General features: G+C 33.4%; 1 long non-coding RNA gene across 1 annotated transcript; it reads left to right on the top strand.

Moving 5' to 3' along the window:
- The first annotated feature begins 2,173 nt into the window (after positions 1–2,173).
- LOC139877160 (uncharacterized) lies at positions 2,174–3,915 on the top strand. Its single transcript, XR_011768494.1, has 3 exons — positions 2,174–2,425; positions 2,522–2,858; positions 3,544–3,915. It is a non-coding gene; the product is annotated as an uncharacterized lncRNA (long non-coding RNA).
- The last annotated feature ends 12,470 nt before the right edge of the window (positions 3,916–16,385 follow it).

Raw genomic sequence — 16,385 nt, 5'->3', positions numbered from 1 at the left:
TTGTTGTTATTGTCTACTACCTTGTTGTAGGTGTCGACACCAATAATACATATCAGTCGACACCTACAACAAGGTAGTAGACAGTAACAACAAGGCAGTAGACGGTCAGCTGGCTGTCTACTGCTTTGTTGTCACTAATCGGTCCTGGAAGCCCATTAATCAGTCCACCTCAAAAGCAGGCCCAACCCGATCAGAAATTAAACAGTCCGGCCTTCAACCATAGCACTCTGATCAGAAATTTCCCAATCTTTGGATACCCTGGCCTTCAACCCTAGCACTCTGACCTTTATTACCTACTACTCGTACTACTTTATCTTCAACCCTATCACAACAAGCACATCCACAATTAGGGTTTTACTTTACTGAGATACCTTTTTCTTCTAGGTAAACTCGATCTCTAAATATTTCTCAATTAATCATCCGATCTGTGTTCTATCTTAATATTTGTTGATAAATTTGGTTTTATTTTGTTCACTTGTGATTATTATTTTATTATGAATGAATTTTTTTTTGTTGTTGCTAAAAGTTCGCCGTTTCCGCTGTATACATAATGCATGAATAGATACGGGTTTTATATTTATCTTTTGTTTATATAAGTTTTATCATTTATTGCATAGCTCAAGTTGTTAAACTTTGATTAGCAATGGGATGTTTTTCTATTTGTAAGAACTGTATTCAAGAATTACTTCTTTTTTTTTGTATTTTAATAAGATATATTTTCTGTGAATAACCCTGTTTTATATCACAAATACTTTGCACAGATTACGGTATGCTGATGTATTGTTTTATGTTCTTGGTCTGTTCTCTCTAATAATTTATTTATTTTTGTTTGTACTAATTTTATAAACAAAACAGGACACGAGCCCTTTTTGATCATGTAAACTTAATCTAGTTTATTAAAACAAATTATTTATAGTTACGAAAGTTACATTATGTTATAAATCTAATCCTTTTTATTCGCAGTCAACTAAATTTATTTGAGTAAAGATGAGGTATATAAAGATCCATAAAGCAAACCTTCAATGGCGTCTCATTCAACATCATTCCATCACAAGAGTTATCTATATGACGTGTTCGTGAACTTTAAAAACAAAAAAACAGGTAAATAGTATAATTTTTTTACTTTGCGTATGTGTTTATTTTTGTTGCTTATATATTATTTGTTCGTATTTATTATTTTTTTGTTGCAATTTGAGATTAGTTTTGTTAAATATATCACTTAAATGATAAAGAAGCTAAGTTTCATTAGTGCATTGATGGGGGTATCAATTCTCAAGTTATAGGTTACGTGTTTGAAAATAAATAACTTTTAATATATCAACATTTTTTTATTGCCCATGCTTACATAAGTTAATGTTAACCTTTAATATATATCATTGTATATATTGATATCGTTGCAAACTCTTTTATGAAGGACATTAACCCTTCATTTACTTAATTAAATTATGATTATTGTGCTTTATCATTTTTATAAATATTTCGATTGCATTTCATTTATTTCTTTGTTTTGAAATATGGACATAGCGATAATGGTTGTCCATTAATGTAATAATTATTGTATTTTGAGTTTTGATTAACAATTGTTGTATGTAGATAAATTTGAATCATTAGTTACTATACATGGGGTTAAATGATGAGTATATCATGAGTAATTGTTTATGTTTCTAATCATCTTACAAATTTGTCGAACTTAAATAAAATATGGACATAGCGATAATGGTTGTCCATTAATGTAATAATTATTGTATTTTGAGTTTTGATTAACAATTGTTGTATGTAGATAAATTTGAATCATTAGTTACTATACATGGGGTTAAATGATGAGTATATCATGAGTAATTGTTTATGTTTCTAATCATCTTACAAATTTGTCGAACTTAAATAAAACATGCTTGTATGCTAAAGTTGAAAAGATTTCAAACAATGTTTCGCAAAAAGTGCTTAAGCTATGTAATGCAACTTGGAAAAGATTTAAAACAATGTGTCGCAAAAAGTACATGTTAAAAGGGAAGGTGCAATATACGCCTTATAATTTTATTGAGAAGACAGAATGGGCACAATTTGTTATTAAAGAAAATATCTTAGAAAAACATGTATCGTTTTTATTTTTAGTGTTATATTAAAGTGCCATATGATATGATGTTTCATAATGATTTATGATGATGCTAATTTCTTTGCTACACGTATTTTCAGAGTGTGTGTGAAATTTCCAGACAAAATGCACTGAAAAGGAAGGATTTTCCGCACCTAGGATGTAAAGGTTATCGGGGATCGATACCCATTTGGGATGCAGAGGCCGAAGATCCCGAGAAGTGTACAATTGTACATAGGATCAGTGATCGACGTGTGAGATATTACTTGCATTCTAGGATGTCAATAGGTGAGAATTATACCTCCTGAATTGGAAGACGTTGTAAAACAATTTGTAAGTGTATTGTTTTTTTTTATTGTACTGTATATAAAAAATTGGTTTATTAATTGATAATAATCATTTCATAATTATTTAACATCTAATCCATAGGTAGAGTTGGACCAAAAGCAAGTTGATGGAAATTGGGCCCCGGAACCGGGATTAGATCTTTTGAAGACTGTCATGGGAGAGGAGCATCACGGGCGTACTAGGGTGGTTGACTACCCCACTGGTTGGAGGAAAGGTTTGGAAACATTTGTTCCGAAGAAGAAAAAGCGACATTAGGCACACGTTGTGCGAGAAGAATTTGATGCTTATAAAAAAGAAACTGATGAAAAAAATTGTGAAGCTTGAGTGGGGATCATTTGTGCAAGAAGATGAACCGAGAAGTAGTTGTGCCTCGAGAATACCAGAAGTGGAAGAAGTGGATCAATTGTCCATGTCCCAGGTAGTTTCTAAATTCATGAATCTGTTTATGTTTGATTTTGAATCTATTTATGTTTGATTTTGAATCAATATAAATTCATGAATCTGTTTCGAACCTATTTAAATATGTGTTTTGAAAGGTTTTTAAATCTGTCATTAATGGGTCATTAATTTGTTTTGAGTTTTTGGTTCAAAATTAGGGTTATGGAAAGGCTTGAATCTGGATCTGATTTTGAGGTTAACTTCATGTGTGATTGTGTGGTGCAAATTATTGGGCTGTTAATTTCATCTAAATTGGCGGAGTTGACTTTGACTTTCCTGGTCAAACTACTAAATTCTTCATTTTTTGGCATTATTATCTGTTTTGATGCTGTCTGTTGGTGTTATTATGGGTGGCTGAAATGTTATGATCTTCTATATGGTTTGGGTTCAAATTACCATGTGCATAAAAAGCTTATGGTATGGGTTTTGGCAAGTTTGACTTTCTCGGGTCAAAGATGTTACTGTGTTATTCAAAAAATGGTATTTTGGTTATGGAATTTGGTGTGGTGTGTTTTATTGGATTGTTTTTTACAACAAAATTGGTAGAGTTGACTTTCCTGGTCAAAATGTCAATTTCAGTATTTTTTTTTTTTTCTCAAAACGTTTACTTCATTTGTTAACTTTTTTATGTTCAAAATGCTAACTGAATTTATGTGTTGTTGTAGGGTCCAGCTCAGTGCTATTTCTTGCGCCCTTATGAGGTGCAAAGGATTCGTGTTGCTTTAGGGTTGGTGCAGTCGATCATAACCGTGCAAGTAGATTGTGCAACCGATCATGACGTGGAAGCTGGTCATGTATGTGTATTAGTGGACACCGTGGAAACCAAATATGAGAACTTTGATATTCCTGTACCACCACCTACCCATACTAGTATGACTCTAGTTCAAGCTAAGAGTAGTTTTATTCAATGGCCAAGCAAGTACCTTGAAATCTATAGCTGTATCTATATGTATATAATTGTATGTATGTATATGTATATAATCGTGTATATAACTGTCTATATATATCTATAGTTTTTTAAAATGCTATAATGATGACATTATAAATAGTCATTTTTCTTTATTCAACAAAAAAATAAAAAGAAAATAGAAAAAAATCTAACATACTTGGATTACATAAAAAATCAATTTAATTTATAATTAAAATTTAATCTTTACAATTAATTATAACTAGTCCGGGTTTGGCTCGCGCGATGCGACGGGAACTTTTGACATGCATATTCATAATTAACGTAGCTTTATATATTTACAGAAGAGAAAACAATCCATTTGGTAAGTGCCGTTGTAGGTATCGTCGTCTTTAGTGTTTTTTAAAAATTCTCCGGTTTTGAACGTAGTTAGTTTCATTTTGTTGATAAAAAGTTTTCGAGTCTAATGGTGCTATTGGAAAAAATTAATTCCCGGTGAGCAGGAAGATACGGGATGTCGTTGTGTTTAGCGTTTTTTAAAATGTGTCCGTTTCGAACGTGCTTATTTTCGTTTTGTTCGTAAAATTATTTCGAGCCTGACGCTGCTGTCGGAAAATTTTAACTCGCGGTGAGAGGGAAGATACGGGCTCTCGTATTTAGCGTTTTTTTAAAAAGTGTCCGTTTTGAATGTAGTTAGTTTCGTTTTGTTCATAAAAATATTTCGAGTTTAACGGTATGGTAACTCGAGGCGAGGAGGAAGATACGGGCTGTCGAAGTCTTTGGGTGAAGTTTTTATTTTAATTCATAGAATTTATGTATTACCTCCCTGGAGTGCATGGTAGATTTTGTAAGAAGGCTATAGTGGAGGGGGGTTTTTTGCATTTTTGGGGCAAAGTATGGTCAAATGTCATGTTGACCCATTTTTTTGTTGGTTTTGGGGTCAAACGGCAACATTCCTCAGGCCATTTAGTATGATAAGGGTAGGCTATAGTGGAGGGGGGTTTTTTGCATTTTTGGGGCAAAGTATGGTCAAATGTCATGTTGACCCATTTTTTTGTTGGTTTTGGGGTCAAACGGCAACATTCCTCAGGCCATTTAGTATGATAAGGGTTAATTAAGATATAAATTGACAAAAAATGCAACATTTATTCATTTTGTAATTTACGGAGTATTTGTTTTTTTATATGGTAAATAAAATTATCCCGTGCTCCGCAATATATTCGCTAAATCAAAAAACATATACGAATACAAATCGCCGTCCTCAAAATATCTTCATTTTCCCAAATCAAATTAAAGCCCTAGAAAACTCAAACGAATTGCACGCCTTTACTTACTCTTTTTTACAACGAATTCAAATTTATCTCCTCAAAAAAATAATTTTATTCATCTTCTATACCATCTTTTAATGGATCTTTTCATCTACTTTAAGCTTCATCACAAGTCTTTTAAGGTGAATCAATCTTTTGATTAAAGAGTTTATCAATTAGATTATCTTTGTTTAATTCTTGGTTATGAGTTTTGGGCTCATACCATTTATTATTATTAATTATTATTATAATTAATTATTATTATTATTATAATATTGACATTCAAATGTGGATTCTCTTTTCGGGATTAATTACGTTACATATCTATGCGAAAATACATGTCTCTATATGTTTGTAAAAACAACGACAAGTTTCTTAGTCAGAATCTGTGATTTTACGGGTCATTAAACTAAACGACTTTAGCATTTACATTCACTTAATTCCTAAAACATATCATTGAACTATTTCGTTTAACCAAACTCGTGGTTCTACGGGTCATTTCACTAATATATATATATATATATATATATATATATATATATATATATATATATATATATATATATATATATATATATATATATATATACACACACACATATATATATGTGTGTGTGTATATATATATATATACACACATATATATATGTGTGTGTGTGTGTGTGTGTATATATATATATATATATATATATATATATATATATATATATATATATATATATATGTGTGTGTGTGTGTGTGTGTGTGTGTATATATATATATATATATTGGTTGAATGTTGGTTAATGGACTAACCGACAAAGTTAAGTATGATGCTTGACCAAGAATATGGTTTGATGATGACACATACATATGCATAAGTGATGATCGACATCTTAACATAAAACACGCAAGGTCACTAATCCATACTTGATCTTGCAAATGACCAAGTCAAACAAAACTTAAAGAATGAAATAAATGTCAGCAAAATACACGGTCAAAGTACGGTCGACCGCATACCCAGCCGTAGAAACCCAGACTGAATTGCAACGCAGTTTTGTGAAAACAAGTTGCACGGTCGCCACCACGGTCAACCGTAGTGCGACCGCAGTTTCCTCTGTCACCATTTTGACCAAATTTAGTTTGACTAGTTCCCGACATCTATAATTCATGAAATCTTTCTCAACATGCTTAGAATAGATGCCCTCTCCATACTCAATTGAGTTTTGGTCTTAAAAATACTAATCTTGGTTAATTAAGCTTAATTACTTCTTAATGACAAATTAACCATGATTAGGCATAACACATAAGTGTTAATCAACAACTTGTGATCTTAAAACTTATCTAGATATCCTTAGTATGATCACCAAGTACCAACACACTTAAGCTAATGTCACTAGAACATTAATTACAATTAAAGATGACTTAGTGACTAATTAAGGCTAAATGAAGAACAATGTATTCAAGTGTGACTGGTAAAGACTTGTAATCCTAAAATACACTTAGATACATTTAGGATGGTCACCAAGTCCCAACTAGCGATTGATCTTCCCTTGTGCATGTGTTGGACATTAATGTGTGCTTACACACTAATCATGCAATATGTTATATTGCAAGTAAGCTTGCTAAAAGCTTAAACTGTAGTGCTGTGAAAATATCTATATGATTTATTTTAGAATAACTATCTCTTGCTATGTGTGAGTATTACTTGCTACTTGCTAATATGTTTAATACTCATCAATTTACCAACTTGATTAATATGCTTGCTATGTGCTTACTAGTTAGAATACTAGGATTCATGTAACTAGTCTACTCCAATGAATTAAGTGTAAAATGGTTCACAGAGGATAAATAATCTATTTGGTCTTGTCTAAGTAACACATTGTGATTACTTGTCAAAGTGTGACTTAACATTGATGTCTTTACATACTTAATGTTTATTTTAGAAAGACATCATTCAATTAATCTCTACTAAATCTTAAAATGAATATAACTTGTGATTAATTTAAACTAGGAAGTTAATGACATGTTGACTAGTCTTTAGGATTGAACCAAATGCACTAATAAGCCTAACTAAGTCTTGACCGAATTGAGATTACCCAAAATGTCAATGAAGACACTTCTCCAAGAATGTTGGGTTTACGACATTTGGAGTGTTATGTCATTTTCTGTAACGACCCTGGAAATTCCAACTTATAATTAATAATTGTTATTATTAATACTTGTGTTAAACGAATGTATTTTACTACATTTTCTTGTTACCATACTTGACTTTTAATTGCCCGATACGTCTTTGTGACACACGAACATTTCACGAATAATATTTTTAGAATATTATTTACATTCATGATTGATTTTATTAATCATTTTAATTAACTAAGGTTATTAGTTAATTACTTAGGCTTTAATTGAATTAACTTGTGAGTTACTTAAACTTGGGCTTTCATTAGTGTTGTTGGACTTAAGAGCCCACTCTACTCACCTTAATGGACTAATTAGCCCACTACACATGTAAGTATTACTTTAGAAATAAACTAGATGGATTAACTTGTAAGAATCTAGTTACTTATACTTTTCCCATATAAACACCCTTATTAACCATCTTTTTAGTCAAATGCACACAAGTAACTAGTGAACATCTCCTTTCCCCTTCCCCCTTTTGATGACCGATGGCCTTGAAGGCCTTTTGAGGTGTTTGTGCATTTTTTTTTGTATTACTTCTCACTTGTTTCCTCACTTTTACACATACAAGTTTACTTGCTCTTTTTTTCCTCTCAAACTTTCTCTCTTTTCTCTCTAACCTTGTAAGTAATGAGCTTGTTCTTCTTCCTCTTTTCTTTAGTAAAACCGTGGCCTAAACCCACAAATCATCATCAACATTTACTTGTCTTTTGATTAATGTTTACTTACTTATGGTTGTTTACTTACTCACTTGTTCTTGTTGTTACTTACTTACATGTTTAAGAATCAAACTCTTTAGTTTTTTCTTCATATTCATCTTGTATTACAAGAACTGACAAGAACAAAACTTTCTAGTTATGTTCTACACTTATTGTTTTTACAAGATTAAAGTTCATGTGTTGAAAGCATACTTGTGTTCATGAAGTAAACTTAAAAGTTTACTTTCTAAAGATCAAGACTTAGGCTTGAATCTTTAAAAGTATGAAACCCATGAACTTATTACTTGTGTATTTAGATTATTTCTTCATTTTATGTACTTTAAAGTTGTGATTTGGTCAAGTATTACAAGTTAGTCTTGATCTCATACTTCTTGGAACTAAAAGGTTAACTTTAAAAGTTCAAGAACATGGAAGTATAACTTTTTAGTTATAACTTCATACACTTGTGTTAGATTTAACTTAATAACTTTGGATCTAGACTTTTGGGTCTTGGATCTTCAAGATCTAACTAAGAACATAGTTCTACATCTTAAGATCTTGATTAGTTAGTTTACTTTCAAGTTTGTAGTTCAATATTACTTTTATAGTTCATGTATGTGTTAAATCCAAGACTTTGATGTAACTTTGGTTCATCAAATTACATACAACACTTAATTGAGTTGTGCTACATGTCTTAGACTTACACAAGTGTTATGATGGTGAAACCTTGGTTAAGATGATGCAAACACATCAACGAGTTGTACACTTGAAGCTATATGCATCAAGGATGAGAACCGTGATAAGCATCGAGTACCAAGAACCACCGGAACCTACTGTTTTACTGTTTCTGTGTCTGACCCGTACAACCTGGGTTACTGTAAAGTTGATTCTTAGATAGCTCTGTTCGAGTAGATAACTTTTCATTTAGGACTCGTCTTAATCCGAGTTACGGTTTAGGATTTATGGCCCTCCGGTCGTCACTATGTCTTTTAATGTTGTGCTAAAAATTCTGACCTACTCGTACTTAGACCGTCGCCACAATCAAACGAAGACGAGTTTACTTCTGGGATTTTTACCACAACTAAAAGACTCATATACGGAGCCATGGCCACCGGTATCACCTTATTTCAGTAGGTATAGAGGCCATGGTGACTAACCGAACTCAGCCTTTGTTTTAAACTCTTTTCATGAACGAAACTTACTTTACACCTTTTGTTTGATGATGAATGATGATGACCTTTAAGACCTAATTTACATACTTTTAAACCTATTGGAACGATTTACTGACTTAGCAATATTTGACTTAGGTTGAGGACTTTCCGGACCTACACACTTGCTTATTTCCCGAGTCATACTTTACCGCTACTTTATCATTGTGAGTTATAGCATTCCCTTTTTACTTTAACTTATTTTGGGAACTGAGAATACATGCGGATTTTATGTTTTACATACTAGGCATGAGTACTTAAACTTTATATATGTGTGGGTTATATAATGGCAGAAACATTCCCTTTAGCTCGGTAACGTTTAGTCATTGGTTTTTGAACCGGTGAACGCGAATCTTAGATATGGATCCATAGGGTTTGACATCCTCACTCGGGCTAGTCGCGCTAGCATTTAACGAGTGTTTAATACTTCATAAACATACGCACTTGCCAAGTGTACTTTCAGGGGGTGATATATTATTAAACGTTAAGTTAGTTACCGAGTGCCCACGGTTGAACATATACTTTATCTTACTGATTTGAATTACTATTTTGAAACGCTTGTTGAAGCACTGAAATCTCGTGGCCTACCTTACATACTGTTATACTTAAACTATAGCTCACCAACCTTTGTGTTGACATTTTTAAGCATGTTTTTCTCAGGTGCTTAAGGTTGCTTCCGCTGTGTACTAGTCTTGCTGTAGACACCCGCTGCTCTAGAGTTATCACCGCATGAACTGTTTATCTTGCATTCAAACTTATTTACTTTTGAAACTATGATTTGTAACGACCTAAGGGTCACGTACTATTATCTTTGCTTCCATTCATAGAAGCAGACTTTTGATGTAAAACATTTGACGTTAGTTATGACGTCACCTTTTATCTTGAATGCAAACTTGTTTTGAAAACGCATATAGTGTTTGACCTTTTAATGATCCTGTTGTTGATGATTCGTACACGATAGTTTTGTACGGGGCATCACATTTGGTATCAGAGCATTGGTTGTAGGGAATTAGGATGCATTAGTGAGTCTAAGACCGACCCGAGTAGGATTCACTAATAGGACTAATCTACAACTTGCTAGTTTACTTGTTTCTGTGGAACCTGCTGCATGCTACTGTTAAACTACTGCATGCCACTGCTTACCTATACTGCTGTATGAACTTACTGCATGCTACCGTTTCCCTTTTACTGTTATGTAAACTCGCTGTATGCTTTTGTTTACTCTCGCTACTGCATGCTGCTATCTGCTTTTAGCATGTTACTTCGGTATGATACTGTTACTATTGCCATGCTATGTGCTGTGGTAAACGATCTAGGATGTTGTAGTTGTTATGCCTGATTATGCACTTGCTACATGTCTATTATTCGCTGTACCAACGAGGAGAACTTATCCTTCCCAGTTCAGATGTTTTCCTGAACTACTTTCCTACTCGTCTAACCCTAAGAACTAGTAGTGTAATCCATCTGTTACTACTGCTCCACCGTTCCAGAGATCGAAACATTACTTCACGCAATCTAGAAGGTTGTTCAGTTGACACATACCCTGTATTCTTTCATGATCGTCACTTAACTCTTTCATTCTTCACCACTGCTTGACGATCTAATGACACCTCTGGACTTAGGTCCCTAACACTCCTAGACATTGGAGAAGTCGGGAAGGCATTCCCTTTAACAAGGTCGTAGTATCTTCTACTGATGTTCAGCCATACCCAAAGACTTGGGAGTCGCCTCGAGACACATCGTATCACTACTTGCTACACGTACAACTCAACACGAGACCCAGATTGAATTCCTAGAAAGGAATCTAACGACGTAACTTGAACCCGAATATTTTGAAGAAATTTCGAGGCATTTAAGCATTGATGCATGACCTATGGAACATACGCACCCACACCGAGAAACCGTGAGATTAATTATGTAGATTTTATTTTGAGACAACACAGATAAAGCACTGTTAGATAAAATTGAGTAGAACTTGAAGTGATCACGTTACATTGACCATATGAAGTGATATTGGAATGAACGTACGATTTAGTACAATATAATGACGCTAAGCCAGCGTGATTATATTGAAGTAAATCATGCAGAAGTTCCAATGTTACTACATGAGGAATATGAGGTGATCCGGGGAAAACTTTGGCGGGGATCACTTGAGCATACGCATTATAGTCTGTTAAAGATGGGAAGGATAACCACGTTGCCCAGATACTGTACAAGAAGGGCCTTGATTGCAGAATTGATAACCCGAAGATTTGTTATAGATATCGACACTCTGGACAATTAAGGAAAAAGTCCTCAAATAGGAAAAACTTTGTACTGACTTACGGTAGAGCAATCGTTATCTCAGTTATGAAAACTCGCATGGATCCCGATTTTAGTTAGGGTACGTTACATCACAACGTTTTATTGTTTCGGAGTTGTTTAATACTAAAACGATAAGAAACCTTATATCTAAGAACCTTAGCGATATGAATAATGAACCATTAACAACCATGAGAGTTAAGTATTCTATGGGACCAGCAAATGGTAAGCAGGCAGAGATACATGAATAATTTAAGGTAGTACTTTAAGATTAACAGGTGGGTCATTTAGAGATGACCTCATATTAACCAAACTTGGGAGTTTTTATGTAGTAGTTGAAAAGGATTAGTTATCTACGTACAGGCATATGTCATTTGAGAAGATTGATAAAATTTTAACGGCAGCATAATAAGATTGGTTGGAATGCAATAGTGGGGATGAACTTTAAGATTAACCTAATACTCATCAAGTTAGGAAGCTTTGATGAAATAGTTGGAACGAACTGACTTTTAAGGATGAAAGCGGAATTTATCTATAATGAGGAAAATTTATTCGTATACCTCGCAAGAATGGTGAAACTATTATGGGAAGAGAGGTAGCCCGAAAACTGAACCTTATTAGTTACATGACAACAACCCGAAATCTCACAATGGAAAGGGGGAGCAATTCATCACTAAGCTACCAAAGACGGTAAGGCGGTTAGGACATCATCTGGGTTATTATTGACCATCTCGCCAAAACTACTCACTTTCTAGCCATGGAAGAAACCGATACAATGGACAAACTTGCACAACGATACTTAAAGGAAATTGTATTCCGTCACTTCAGCAATTCAAATTCTATATTAAAGACTACCCAAGAATCTCATTTGAAACTCATTCTTACGTAACTCTAAATCCTAACTTATTACGAGGAATTACTTATTCGACGATAATCACAACATCATCCTTCTTACCTCGATATTAGTCATACCAGTTCGAAATTTTCCTAAAATCAATGAGTGGTTGACTCTCATCCTCATACTCTCCCATTCGTATCTCACTTATAGGCAACAACTTCACACTTAAGCATTTTTGGTCAAAAGACTTATGCCCTACTAATAGTCGTCAATCACATATAAATTCAATGGTTTTTATTACCTCAAATATCACTCGAAATTTTCAAAAGTCTTTTACTCGATTCTCATCAATCTTTTCCAACTTGTAACCTCCGAAATATGAAAATTTTGTTTGCCAAAATTTTACACACATTATTTTTACTGTGCTATCCTCTCAAAGCTTTATAAAAATAAATTTATTTTGTTTGCCATTCATAAAATATTTTTTTTTTTGAAATCGTACCCGTTATATAAAATAAAGTAAATGATTACTTATTTTTGACAGATACATACGAAACTTTACTTTCACTTTTACAAATCAAATCTTTCATTCAACGGATATTATGCTTTGAACGGTATGTGTTGTACATAACCCTAATTTACTAAGAATTTCGTTTCTTCTCTTACGTTGTCACTATAAAGAATTTCTATAAAATTTTCATTGCTTATTATATAAAACTTTTCGTGTTATTGGTATCCAAGTCATCACAAAGGCTTTATAACCGTCAAAATCGAGAGATTCATGTGTATGTGATAAAGGCACTGACTACCACATTATGCAAGGCCTTCGGGCATCCACTAATGCTTCAACCATTTAAAAATCATTGCGTTACCCCAAGAATCTAAATTGCCACGCCTGTTGGAACAATGCTCTTCCTTACATAACTCTAAGTCTTGACTTATTCCATGGGATTCTCATTTAGTGGTATTAATACCATCATTATTCCAACTTTAATACTAGTCATAACCTGTTTGGCACTTTGCAAATTCAAGAAGCAATTAACTTCTCATCCTTGTGCTCTATCCTTCGTACGTCACTTTTAGCAACGGCTTCGCACGTAAATATTTTTGGCCCAAAGACTTGTGTCCTGATAATTACCAAAACTACATTTATGTCATTAGTTTTCATTACCTAGTAACTGGTCACCCGATGATTCAAAGCTCTTCCACTCAATCTTTTCCAACTCGTAACCTTTGAAATACGAAAAACTATGTTTATCCAAAAAAAATTTACGTTGTTTATTTGTGCGGTCCTCACAAGATTTACAGACAATGAAAATACTAAAAACCTTTCTATCACATATACGATTTATAAAATCATATACGTATAAATTATACTTACTTATTTTGATACTAAGTTATATCTTCAAATTATTTAAAAACCGCTCCTTTACCGAGTTATTCAACTTAAGTCAAATAATTTTGTACAAAATGATACACATTGTACCTACTTCTAAATTTACTAGGAACTTCGTTCCGTTTACATTGTCACAACAAACGTTTAAAGGTTTTGTTTTTCAAAACTCCCTTAGTTGATTTTATTAAAGGTTTTCGTATTAGACTACACCATGTATGGATCACACTTTTTCTTGCCCTCTGTTGCAGATGAAACTTACTATTAAGAACTTTGTTAAAAACTCTTGAGCCACTATGGATGGCGGTTTTATAAAATTTGTTAGAAAATCTTTGCACCCATAAAATGTTCTTTTAAAGCTAGACATGACAAAAACGCGGATCGATAAATCAGTTTTCTGAGTTACACTAAGTGGTCACCCTATTGTAGGAAAGGTACTAGGTGGGTTACTGTTCTTAATACTTCACGGCAAATCACAACACCCTCGTAAACCTCATCTCTATGAATCAGTATGTTGAGACACAAGAATCATTTTTGGAGATTCTTTTCACTTGCGGTAAACCATTCGTTAGGACCAAAGTTTCACGTATCTTCTCATTCGCATATCCTCTTAAGTGCACGGATAAATTCAGAATGAACCACTCGAAGAGTTCACTCTCGTTCAAAGATCACACCTTTCGTGCGACTTTCTTTCGAAAATGTAATATAAGATACTTTTTGAACCTATGAATCTTGTTATCCCTTGGGAGGGGACTGCTTAAAACATTTACGACACTGATGTGGATACTCTATATGTTCCTTCCTTCATTGGTTGCAACTGTATGTTGCTCTAGTTAACGTTAACCCTAACTTCAACATGTAACTGAAAGGATGAAGTTACATTACGGAACCGTGTTTTCATTTCATCCAAGGATAGGTTCACCTGTAGTATGGTAAACTAGGTGATATCCCTCATTGTTCGTTCAGACCGTTCTGACGACACTATGAATATTTATGGCTTGCAAGTCTGATTGGTCACATTTAACTAAAATTTCAATTCACTCATTCAAATGAAACGTTCTTAAATATCGGATTCCTTATGCCTATGGTCTCCTTCAGAAATCAAGGGGTTAGTAAAATCCGTGGCTAACACTATCCAGACATCAAATTGCATGGTTGTGGTCACCATGTTTTCCATCCTACCTGTCAGCTTTGTAGTACGACATAAGCGCTCGATGATTTAGATGAGCTTAGAGACATTCATGATGCATTTCACGCATCCAGCTTACTGAAGGTGCCTGTAAGGCTAAACACACCATCTTACCTTTTGTGGATATACATTCAGATGACATACTCAGGTTAATCGGAAATAAAATCAATTTGTTGATCACTTAGGACAAGAGACTTAATTAATGGCAGATGCCTATTCTTACTTTCATATGTCGAAGTACCTTTCAAGATAAATAACTTACTTCTGAGCCACGAGTCTCACGAAACTTTGATACGCCCCTTCTTATTCGAATACGGTACCATTGTTGGTCACTCCCTAAAATTTCGGGACGAAATTTTCTTTAACAGGTGGGTAATGTAACGACCCTGGAAATTCCAACTTTTAATTAATAATTGTTATTATTAATACTTGTGTTAAACGAATGTATTTTACTACATTTTCTTGTTACCATACTTGACTTTTAATTGCCCGATACGTCTTTGTGACACACGAACATTTCACGAATAATATTTTTAGAATATTATTTACATTCATGATTGATTTTATTAATCATTTTAATTAACTAAGGTTATTAGTTAATTACTTGGACTTTAATTGGATTAACTTGTGAGTTACTTAAACTTGGGCTTTCATTAGTGTTGTTGGACTTAAGAGCCCACTCTACTCACCTTAATGGACTTATTAGCCCACTACACATGTAAGTATTACTTTAGAAATAAACTAGATGGATTAACTTGTAAGAATCTAGTTACTTATACTTTTCCCATGTAAACACCCTTATTAACCATCTTTTTAGTCAAATGCACACAAGTAACTAGTGAACATCTCCTTTCCCCTTCCCCCTTTTGATGACCGATGGCCTTGAAGGCCTTTTGAGGTGTTTGTGCATTTTTTTTTTGTATTACTTCTCACTTGTTTCCTCACTTTTACACATACAAGTTTACTTGCTCTTTTTTTCCTCTCAAACTTTCTCTCTTTTCTCTCTAACCTTGTAAGTAATGAGCTTGTTCTTCTTCCTCTTTTCTTTAGTAAAACCGTGGCCTAAACCCATAAATCATCATCAACATTTACTTGTCTTTTGATTAATGTTTACTTACTTATGGTTGTTTACTTACTCACTTGTCCTTGTTGTTACTTACTTACATGTTTAAGAATCAAACTCTTTAGTTTGTTCTTCATATTCATATTGTATTACAAGAACAGACAAGAACAAAACTTTCTAGTTATGTTCTACACTTATTGTTTTTAAAAGATTAAAGTTCATGTGTTGAAAGCATACTTGTGTTCATGAAGTAAACTTAAAAGTTTACTTCCTAAAGATCAAGACTTAGGCTTGAATCTTTAAAAGTATGAAACCCATGAACTTATTACTTGTGTATTTAGATTATTTCTTCATTTTATGTACTTTAAAGTTGTAATTTGGTCAAGTATTACAAGTTAGTCTTGATATCATACTTCTTGGAACTAAAAGGTTAACTTTAAAAG

Source organism: Rutidosis leptorrhynchoides, chromosome 11, assembly GCF_046630445.1.
Source record: "Rutidosis leptorrhynchoides isolate AG116_Rl617_1_P2 chromosome 11, CSIRO_AGI_Rlap_v1, whole genome shotgun sequence".
Classification (NCBI taxonomy): Eukaryota; Viridiplantae; Streptophyta; class Magnoliopsida; order Asterales; family Asteraceae; genus Rutidosis; species Rutidosis leptorrhynchoides.
Note: the sequence above shows the minus strand (reverse complement) of the source record. Positions and strands in the feature narration are given on the sequence as shown.